Here is a 9,405-nt window from a genome sequence, read left to right on the forward strand (position 1 = left end):
GGCCTTGCCTTTTGACAGATGAACTGACGGATGGCTACTTCTTGGATATCATGGACATTGGACATTTGTCCCTTCAACCTTAAACTAACAACCCCAATGACGCACAACAGTGTCACCCATTAATTAGTCGGTATCATTATTATTATAAGGTAACCTACCGGTTAAGGTAGGTTTTTGGATGGACACAGATACTAAATAAAACATTTTGTGAATCCTACCAAAACACAAAATCCAGCATCCTACTATATATCAGATCCCTCTTCATCTCTGAGTTCTTTCTTCCTCCCTTCATCCCGTCCAACATCCTTATCCTGTTCCTTCTCTTTCCTTGTTTGCCTAACATTCTCCCCTCTATCACAGCCTTCAACATCCCACTGCCGGTCAAAACCCCCTTCATCCATTTTTCCTGTCTCCATAGGATTTGTCCCAACGAACCCCTCTCTTCGCCCACCATACCAAGTACTTCCTCGTTTGTTTTCTTCTCTGCCCATTTCACCTTCTCCATTCTTCTCCACACCCACATTTCAAAAGCCTCCAGTCTACCTCTATCCTCCTGCTTTAATGACCACGTTTCCGCACCGTACATAGCTACGCTCCATATCAAAGTTTTTACGAGTCTTTTCTTAACATCCTTAATCAAAGTCCCTGTCATCAACTCCCTACTCCTCGTGAAAGTCTCTTTGCCTAGAGCAATTCTTCCCCTTACGTCACTGCTACTTTGAACGTGTTGGTCCAGAACACCACCGAGATACGTAAACTGTTCTACCTGCTCTAGTTTTTGCCCTCCTTTTTTAATGTTGAGCTTAGCCTTTTTCTTTCTAGAGAATCGCATAACCTTTGTTTTATTAATATTGATTCTCATCCCATACCTGTCGCACTAAATTTCCAATTCACTAAGCAATGCTTGCAACCCCTAGACTGACTGACAAACTAAAGCTTGGTCATCAGCGAACCTAACTGATTTTACGAATTCCCCGCCCACTTTCATTCCTACCTCCAGTTCTTCCCATACCTCTTTGATCATTTCCTCTGCATGCAGGTTGAACAGCAATGGTGATAATGAACAACCCTGCCTTAAACCTCTTCCTAACACTGCGCAACCGGACTCCCCGTTCTCCACTCGCACCTGAGCAGTCTGAGACATGTACAGGTTGCGGATTAGCCTCCTTTCCCTCCAATCTATTCCTACTTTCTACAGAATACTCATTAGTTTTTCCCAATCCACTCTATCAAACGCTTTTTCGAAATCTACGAAACGGGCAAATACCTCCTGGTTGTATTCTATATTCCTCTCGATTAATAATCTCATTACTGCAATGGCATCACGCGTACCTCTCCTTTTCCTAAACCCAAACTGGTTATCCCCCAAGTAATCATTTGCTCCACATTCTATCCTTCTGTTAGTGATCCTGAGAACAACTTTAGCTTCGTGGGATATCAAACTTATTGTCCTGTAGTCCTCACATGATGTAGCCTTTACCTTTTTCGGAATAGGAACTAAAACTGATCTCACAAAGTCTTCCGGCCAGAGTCCTTCCTCATAAATACTACGCATCAGCCCATATAGCATATTCCTCCCATATTTCCCTAAATCTTTCAGTAGTCCCGCTGGAATGTTATCCACCCCCACGGCCTTATTTAGTTTCATCTCCCTTAGTGCCCTTTCTATCTTAACGTCGAGTATGCCTGGACATAAGCTATCTTCCTCAACGCCATGTTCCTTTTTCTATGTCTAACTTTGTTGGTTGAAGTTCTTTACTATACAGTTCTTCTATATATTCCTTCCATCTCTCTTGGATCTTTCCTGCGTCAACTATTACCGTACCTGCCTTATCTCTAACTGTTAGCATAGATCTCCCTTTCTTACTTCCCGATAAAGATTTAACTTTGCTGTACAGCGCAGCGATTTCACCCTCCCTTTCTCTCCCATTCTCTTCTTGCCTTTCACTATCTTCTGCTTTCATTTTCCCTGCCTTTGAACTTATCACTTCTGTTCCTTTCTTTCCCACAATGATTTAGATATTTTGGTACCCTGAAATGGCAGAGGGTGAATACACACCAGACCATGGTTGACCCGAATATGACCCTACCGCGGTGGGACAATGCCATTTTGATCCCTTATCGTTCGTGGAAAAAATGGCAACCTAAATCGATGTGGGTAATAATACATATTCAACGCCACTGATGAAGAGGCATCCTTCTGTTGTATGAAAGGGAAGTAATCTGAAATCTAACCTTCGCTCCGTGAGTGAATCCCAGCCTAGCTCTCTAATATTTCAGATACGCTACGAAGTTTATCATAACAGCGTTCTACACATCTAGTTCATCTACGCTTTTACTCACGACGAATGAATCCATAAATCTTTCCTTGCCTTGTTTTCCTGAATTCGTCTGCATTGATGCGGTTTGTTCCCATAACTGTCTGCGAATCCATTTCCTCCGATGAATTTTGTTACTCGTGGCGTCTCTGCTCTCATTCCATTTCTATATGTATCCAAAGTGCTTTGCGTATTATTTTTAATAATATAACTTCTGTATGAAATATTTTCATTTTGTAAAAACTTCTTTTACTTTTGATTTAATTTTTCCCATGACATCTCAAATGGTGCAAAGGGATTTTTTTAATTAGAACGGTTTTTTTCTCGTTCCTACGCCGTCTGTCCATTTCACTATTTCTATGTAACTTCTCCATATCCTCCCATTTCGCCCTCAATCCTGTTTTTTTTCCTACATTTAGTTGTCCCACTTTGTTTAACTCGATAGGAAATTCCAATAAAGAAAAGCATTTGTGAGTCTCAAAAATATGTTATCAGCCAATTGCTGTAATATTATTTTTTAAGGGAAATTCGCTACGGTAAATTATAAACGACGAGATACCATTCCAGGACACGAATCTTTCGGAATGGGTGGAAAGGGGGAGTCTTTCAATGCATTGTTTCTCAGACAGTATTAATGCTCAGGAAACCCTACCGTATTGCTCATTTGAACAAATAACCTATGCATCTGTGCGGAAGAGGTTATGGGATTGCATGCAATCTGGAAAGTGCAGATGGGCACTGTTTCTCGCACCAATTTGCAAAACGAAAAGTACCGTCGAAATGAAAGCGAACCATCTTTCAAGAAAAACTTTCTCTGCTTTCCACGTACGCCTATGCAAAATGTTTCGACAAACACGACGGTATCTCTTTCCAATTCGCGCATTGCAGCCCACCCCCTCATCCTCCGCCCTTTACCCCCTCCGCCCATCCAACCCTTGCGTCATCGCGAACGAGGGTGAGACCAAACAATCGTTTTAGACAAAATAACTATTCTCGTGAATGGCTCATTTCTATTCTTTAGGTTTTCTATTCGTAGGTTTAATCGAGGGAATCCAATTTTTGTTAACTCTATCGATAGAGCTACTGGGGGAATCTGTAACCATCTGTAACCATCTGTTCCATAGTGGAATACACTACCAAGAATTAAGATAATTATTTGGCATTTCTGACGTTATCTCTAGATGCTGCATTTTTTTAAATGTTATATTATTAACTAAAATGCAATTGAAGCTCTACGGCCTAAATAAATTGGTTAGAAACAGATTTCAAGGCCGCAAAAATTAAGGTTCAACACTTGCATAAATGGAGTCCGCATCAAGGGATGACGAATGGCTTTGCAACTATCTTCGCGGTGAGTTACGCCTCACGCCAGGGCCCAACCGAAAGCAATATATACTGGCCGTTGGAAATGGCTCGCGCGCCAGACTCACTCGTCCATCCCACGCGGTGAAGATTCACGGACTGTTAGCACTCGCCCGCGATCAGCGGGCGCACCAAACTCACAGTTAGTCAAGCGCTCCCTCTAATTGTTTTTTAAGAGAATGAACTCCATGTCGGCGGCAGTAAGAGATCCCAGATTCTAACCTTAAATGTAATGTATTGGGGTGGGGGGTAAAACCTTAAGGGGTTATTGGTGTCATCGGCGAAGAAGAAAATACGGGTCACCGTAACAGCGCCTGATTAGAAGGAAATCAATCACGTGCCAGGACTCAACTTATCCTTCGCACGTCAGCCAAGAGAATCGATCGTTTTCTCGCAATATTTTCCGGGGAATATTATTCCCGACGAGATCACCTGCAATTTCTACGGCACTTTACGCATTGACAAAGATTTTTGCATGGACAAAGATTTTCATATGGTTCAAGGGAATCTTATGAAATTTTGGCACTATATTTTGGATTTAGCTACTTCGGAAAAATAAATTGTAAACAAATAGAAGAATATTTCACGAAGAAACCTATATTCATGAAAATATTCGGAAACTAACGACCTTACATAACACCTTTGAAAGTAAAAGATTCTTTTATACCATATACAGCCACTACTAAGCATTAGCTCCGGCCACATTCTATTCCCTCCCCCCTTTCCCCATTGCTTGAGATTAGCCTTCATTTTCGTCGGGTAGTACTCCCAAAGGATATCCCCTACACAATACCTTGACCTCAACCATAGTCCTCTTATATACCAATAATGCTTACTTACTTCTCATAGAAATTTTAGCAAGCATAATGGATTTTTTCCGAACTTTTTCCAATTCCTTATTTAACGTTTTCTTCCACGGACCCCAAATACTCGCATTGTATTCCAAATTTAGCCTTACAAATCAAGGTCCCATCTTTTCCTTACCTTTTCATTACACTTACCTGCAACCCGTCCAATTAAACCGAGCTTCTTTAAAGCTTTTCCAGATATTCCCGGGCGGAAACAATTTTTTTTGCCGACCCCGTTGGCAGCGGGCTAACGTCCTCGTCTGCCATTCCAAGGGTCGCGGGTTCGATTCCCGCCTGGGTGAGTTTCCCTCCATCTAGGGCTGGGGTGTTTGTGAATATGACCATTGTTATCGTTGTTAATAGTTCGATTTAAGGGCCAAAGTGTGCTGTTTTCGGACTAATACTGATTAATAAATAAATATTCTTCGGATGTGTGCGCCCCGTGAAAGGTTTGATTTCGGTATGTCATTTTTCTGAGATTCTTCACGCGATCCTGTCCATTTTTTTTATGTCCTTATTTGCCTTTTTTGTATTCAAAAATTTAGCTACATAAATTTCCTGATATTTATTCTAACCCCAAAAATCAAAGTAGAAAATGCTGCGCATGGTGGGTAGGGATGTAGTGTTCGAAAAATCCAAAGAAGACAGGAAAGGTGGGTGCAGAGGGCACTGTTTGGCGATGGAATGCTGCAAATAATCTCACGTTCCTGCTAGTGTTGTAACTTAGGTCGCGTATTGCAGTATGCCAAGAAGAATAGAAATCCTATGGTATGTAATTCTCTGCGACACTCCAAAGATTAAATCCATCCGCCTCTTTTAAGCTCACCTCTCCGAGGATTACTTTTTGTTGACGGTTAGAAAAAAGTTCCTAATCTTTTTGGTCATCACTCTCTTAATTTTTCATCGCATATTGTGTCTTCCCATCCTCCGACTTTAGGATATCACGAATAAAAATACCCGAATTTTGTTTCACATTATCTGCTTTCCCTAAATTGGTAATGGTTATGGCAGTGTATGTTCTTCCCGTCGAGAAAAGGCATTATATTGCGAGCGGTGAGATGCTTTGAGACTTTTAATGATATCAATGTTAGAAAAATCGATCTGTAATCATAGGTTCTCTCCAGATCCGCCTTTATAGAGAGGAGCAATGTTTTTCAATTTCCAGTCGAGAGGTAGAGAACCTTCTATCGACTCGTAAAAACTGGTTTTACGAAAGGTGCAATGTCTCCAACAACTTCCTTTAGGTTACCGGTGAGGATTTCTTCCGAACCTGGTGCTTTGTTTGTTTTATGCTTTGGAACTTTTAACTTTTCCATCCTCAGACAATGTATCTCTCGTGTATTCTTCAGTTGTGTTGTGTTCTTCAGTTGTGTTACTTCGATTTATTCACTAGTATTACTGCTGCAGACGTTCTGAAAGAGATTGTTTCGCATATCGGCTTTCTTTATGCGGAAATCTAATGAATATATTTTATTCTCTCTGCCAATTCATTGCGGGAGACTGTAGGACGCTATCTTGTAGTCCCAAAATACATGTACAGTTTCAACGTGTTCATTTCCTCTCCCCCGTTTAAAGAATATTACAAATGAAAATGCCCATTTGTTTTTCGTATCATCTCATTTTTTCAAAACCCATGCTGGATGCAGCTCGGGTTTTCACGGTTCAGTGAGACAATTACATAACAAATAATTATATATTGTGAGTTTTTTCAGAATAAAAGAGTTGTAAATAAATAAATGATTTAATTTAGATGTCATATATTTAGCAAAATCATTCAATAATCTGATGGAAATGCCTTGATGACGGCTTTGTTTGTTTTATATTGCGAAGCTTTTTTGTTCTATTGCTTCCCGGGACCTTAATGCTACGGCAATGAGCTCTGCATGTGTTTCAATGTGTTTGCTGTTTTCATTACTCAGTTCAGTATACATGCCCTAATTTTATACGTTTTCTGAGGTGTTTTATTTTATTGATATTTTTCGTAGACTTGATGAAAAATATTATGCACGAATTTTCTAAAAATCTTTCGGTATTCCACGGCGTTGATTGTCTTCGGCAGGTGACGGCAATTTCATCCTCGTTCCCGATGTCTTCCAACAACTCATCGTGGAAGAGAACGCCAAAATGGTTTAAACTAACTTTGATTACGCTGTCTTTAGCAATTACACCATTTTATGCCTAAAAGAAAACATGCACGGTCTTTTATCTTGTGTTTCCCTGGCTTTAGACTATATAAATTATGGCTTTCCTCCAAATATTAGAATGACTGCTTGTTTTCAAAAGTGCGTAAGGCTTTGTGCATCTTTTTTTCGTTTTTGCTCGGAAATCCATTAGTTTACCAGCAGAAATGTTTTTTGCAATTCCGTCAATACTTGTTAAACTATAATTAATATTTGAGGGACATTTTATTTACCTCCAAAATCTGCTCCATGTTCTTTGCAGTGCTCTTGTGACTGAATTATTGACATTTGAGCTTGTGAGGAAAAAGCTTTCCTATTCGTTAAGTGTGATATTGAAAAACATTTTCCAATTATTTTTCCATGGCTGTCAGTTTACTTCGTGCATAAATGCAGTTAGTACCTCCAGATCTTCCGAAGCGCATTAATATTCTTTTAAGTAGTAGATGCACTTTTCTCTTTTCCTTATTCACAATCGCGAAATTATTTTTTATTAAGAAAATTTTACCATTGCCAGCTTTCATGAGGATGAAGGGATGCCACTTTTTCCACTTATTTTCAAATATTAATTCCCTCCGCCGCAGCATGGCTGAAGCTGATTATCTTTTCATTTTTACAACTCTAGCTTTATGGCCACTAATATATTCAGTTATCCCTTGCGTATTTGCCAATCCCTTCGTAGTGGGTGGCAGTAATTCAGGTATGCTAATACCGCGTATCAGCGATTTAATTGCTTTTTAGTGAGGAAATATTGATTCTGTATAGCAGTTGTTTTGCGCAAATCGACATATTTTGTCCTTTTTAATACGCAGTAGTGTCGCAATTCAGCAGGTTAAAGTCGCCTGTGACCAAAATTCGAGTTTGGGGATGTTATCAATGTTTGGAGGCTGCGGAATGCGGAATTATTTATTAGTTTTTGAGATTATAATCCTATGCCTTACACTAAAAATATTCTATGTAGTTGATGAAGCCTTTTGTAAACCCCTTCCGTCAGCAACATTTGCTGTGAGCCAAATTTCCGATCCGATGGCGATGTTCCTTTGTATGTTCATGGGTAGGTTCTACGTCACACATTTTAGTTGTTTGCTTTGGCAATTTGATGCGATAGTTTTTATTAACTTTAAAATTTAATGCCCATAGGCAGCGTGAGTAAATTTCGTTTAGCACGGCAAACTTCTTAGGTCCCTAGTCTGGTTTGTAAAAAATTGATTAAGTGAAACTTTTGTGTTCATTTGACTGACAGGGTAAAAGATACTATGCATTCCTCATCTTAAGGCGAACAGATAATCTTCGGAAAATGATATCAGGTCATCCTCTTAAAGGTTTTCTGCTATGAATCGCATTTCGTCTCGCCATACCGGTTGCTAAATATATATCCTGAACTATCTCTTCAATCTACTTTTATTAGACTTTTTTTATACATTAAATAATGAAAAGCCGCCTTGAAAATTTACTTGGCAATTATTTTTTTGACCTGGGATGAAAAGAATAATATTATTCAACATTTTGGAAGAATTTTTGTGGCGATAAAGCAGTCTTATCGTATTTGATGTGGATGCCATTATTAATCGTACTCATGTGTTTTTCCTCAGAAGGGAAGGAAATGTGATTTCCGAGCTGTGTACTTCACATAAAATCATTATCACTTCATTTTTTAACGTGGGAGAAATATAAGCCCCAATCCAGATTTCTTCTATTTAACTTTTTTAGATAATATTATACTTCTTTGTCCTCCTCCGGGGTTTTAGTTGGAAACTAGCAACGTAGTTGGGATTGTTTACAGTTAAGTTAGACGTGAAGTTACTTCAAATTGGGCGTCGCATTGAATCAAATGGTAATAACAACTGTAACACTTTAAATTAACAGAACCCTATAGAAAAAACCAATCCCATTATTAACGAACATTTGAATATAGATATTATAGACATGTAGTTTCCAAATATTTACCAAATCGTTCAAAAAGGATCTTCTTCGATTTTTTTAAACCACGAAAGCTAAAGCATTGGAAATTAAAAAGTAGTAACCTTGTGATTCCACTGAAAAATGTAATACGAGACGACCCGGGTTTCGACGTTCAACGTCATCTTCAGGTGACAACTCTGACAGGCATCCATCCATCCATCTATATATATATATATATATATATATATATATATATATATATATATATATATATACTCGTATATATATACACACACATTCAAACACGAAATCCCGCCAAACTGCGAATAAATACTCATTTACATAGAAACAGATATAAGGAAAAGGGATCGGAACACACATAGGGGACGAACACAATAAAGGTGGGGATATATATATATCACTCCGGTAGGGGCGGGGAGTTGAGAGGGTCGGAGGGTGGTTGGGGGAGGGAATTGAGCAATGATAGTTGGAGGTAGAATGATAGATGGTAGAAAACATGAGTCACCCTATCAGGAGCATTCCTCCTAATGGCGGAGGGCAGTGGGTGGGTTTTAACGGTTCTTAGACATACATTCAAAAACCTTTTACATATATCTGAAGTCAAGGGAGGGTGTGTGGGGAGGAGAGGGATTCTTACCCTCATAAGCGCAGGCATCGAGAAGTGGTAAGTTTAGGAGGGGGGAGTGGGAGGGGTACAAAAGGTCATTAACAATATTCTCTTTGGAACGTAGACTTTTTAAAATTTCAAACTGCTCTAAAGCTAATTCTAGTCTAAGT

Source organism: Hetaerina americana, unplaced genomic scaffold (genome assembly GCF_022747635.1).
Source record: "Hetaerina americana unplaced genomic scaffold, ioHetAmer1.1.p SCAF_22, whole genome shotgun sequence".
NCBI classification, from domain to species: Eukaryota; Metazoa; Arthropoda; class Insecta; order Odonata; family Calopterygidae; genus Hetaerina; species Hetaerina americana.